Source organism: Otolemur garnettii, unplaced genomic scaffold (assembly GCF_000181295.1).
Source record: "Otolemur garnettii isolate 467f Iridium unplaced genomic scaffold, OtoGar3 scaffold00003, whole genome shotgun sequence".
Lineage (NCBI taxonomy): Eukaryota > Metazoa > Chordata > Mammalia > Primates > Galagidae > Otolemur > Otolemur garnettii.
In genome coordinates this window covers 11,391,824-11,394,545 of record NW_003852398.1, presented here as the reverse complement: position 1 = coordinate 11,394,545, position 2,722 = coordinate 11,391,824, and positions in this window count along the sequence as shown.

Genomic DNA, 2,722 nt, shown 5'->3' with positions numbered 1-2,722 from the left:
TAAGGAAGGGTAAAAGGCTTAGACAGCCTGCCAACTGCTACCCACTCTTTTGAGGGATTATTCAGAATCTTTGCTATTCAAATACAAGCAAATTTATACTTAGGGAAGTTAATCTTTAGTTTACGGCATTTAATAATGTCATTCAAAAGGCCTATGACAACAAGTTTAACTTCTTAAATCAGGTTTCGTTTTGAAAAGGTTCTTTTGATTTATACACGAGAGGTTTTGAAATCTTCTCATTGGCTTCATAATTTACGTCTCAGACATGCTTTTCTATACAGAGTGACACCTTTCTTCCTTCAGACACACAGACGATGACTCCTAATGTATCCAAAGTGGCATTCTAAAGGATAAGAGGAAATATTTCTGTTGGAAGACATATATATTTTTTAGGGATAAGAAAGATAAAGTCATTTTTAAGAGGTGCCAGACCTACTAATTTCAGCTTTGTGAATACTCGGTTATACTTGCTAGCATTCCAGTATGTCCTTTGTAGAGAATAGCGCTTCTTTCACTTTATTTTCCAGAAACAGCTATTCTCCACTAAAATGATTTCTTCCTTTCTACTAACAAGTTGCATAGTTAATAACAATGAAGAAAACAAATACTGCTTGCTGAGTTTTCCTCCATCTCATCACCCAACCTATAAAACTCGTTCTTTCACGGCAACCAGCATTCGGCACCACTGAGGGAGAAAGAGCATTGAAGGACGACAGCTTTCCAGTCAAATACATACACGATTTAGGTACATGGAAGCGCAAGACCTCTCCTATATCACTAAGAATGAGTTATTCAGGCAGAGATCTTTGTGGTTGGAGAAAGTTGGAACTTAGATCACTTAGAACTTTTGCGGCTGGACGTTACCCAGAGATTAGGGACATAATGAACGTCTATCAAAATAGTATATGTCAAGTAAAGATTAGTATAAACTCACTGATCATATTACTTGATTAGACAAGTGTTACATATGTGATATCATTGATGACAGCCTATAAATAATTTGTGTTTTTTACTAGGATTCAGAACACATGCATTTTAAAGCCCCCTTTTCTTATGAAAATGGTCATCTATACCCAAAGTTCATTTGTAAACACCACGAAAGGAATGCATTGGCATATGCACCTTTCTAATTTTATAGAGAAAGCTAGGGTTTCACGGGATTAGGGGGAAAAAAGTTCACTCTATTTCTTTCTTTTATCTATAAAAAATAAATGATTACCAAGCCCAAATCCTCACATAATGAATATAAAATTTACACAAATTATGTTGTTAACCGGCATTTCCAAATTAAAAATATTCTGTTCTCAGCCATATGGTGAAAGAGACAAATTATTATCCTTGTTTTAGAAGTTGCAGTTTTATTTCGGAGATCAAATGGGCAAGCAACCATTGACTCAGACATATTATATGGTAACACGTGCACGTTTGTTTGAAAATGTACATTTGTAATTGTAGGACTTCTACTCGTTCATAGTATAGATTTTTAAAAAAGCAGTGTAAGGAAAAAACTTAAAATCACATTTGATCCTATTTCCCTAATTATCAAAATGTGCCAGTTCAAACGACATAAAAAACACTCTGACGAGCCCGACAGAATGACTGAAATAAAAGACAAAGAATGTCAAGTTTTGACAAGGCTGCGGAGGAACAAGAATCCTTCTGGTGGGAATAGAAACTGGTGAATAACACTTTAAAACGCATTGGCAGGATTTCCTAAGACTGTGCCCTACGACTCTATTACTGCACTGAAAGACGTGAACACGGAGGGTCCTCACAGCAGCGCTAATGGCATTAGGGGAAGCTGGAAATGAACCCCATGTCCATTAACAGTAGAATTGGTATAGAGTTGGTGTATTCGTACAATGTGATATGATAAGCAGTAAAAATGAACAAACTATAATTTGCATGCACCAATGTGATATACAGCACCGAAGAAGCCACACACAAAATAGTACTCGTAGCTGACACTATTTCATGCATATAAAATTTAAAACCAGACAAAGATAATTGATAGTGTTCAAATTCAGAATTGTGACTAACTTTTTCAGAGGAGGCGGCTACTGGAAAAGGGCACAAGTTGACTTCTGAAGTTCATTAGCTTCATACTTAGGACTTAAGGCTTTTCTGTAAAGTGTGGTAATTTACTGCAATGATACAGTGTTTACAAAAGAAATTACAGCTCTCAAACTGAGGATGTTTACGGGTATTACTTTGAACCATATAAATACATTTTTAACATAACATTGAAATCATAGCATATACATTTTATTTTATTTCTTAAATTGAGCAATATGATAGGTGTGTTTACTTTTTTGAGGACACTCCTTTTAACGGTTATGGCATGGTGAATTGTATGGATAAACAGAATTTAAGATCACTTCTCTCTTTCTGGATGGTTAGTGTTCTTTACATTTTGATAGCATAAATAATCCTTTCACAAACATCTTTTAGTAGTGCTGATTTTTATTCAGGATTGAATCTCAGTAGTGCAACAGTTAGTTAAAACAAAATGATCATATTTGGGCCTTTTATAATGCTGTCAAATTGCATGCCAGAAATATTTTTCTATGTGAGCATCCCATCAACTCTTAAGAACAAAGAAACAAAAGTTTAAAAATTGTTCCCAAATGGTCAAAATGATCTCATTATTATTTTAATTTGAATTATTTTCACTTTAGGTAGTTGAAGATTTTCATGAGGTTTATGGATAATAATATGGTAA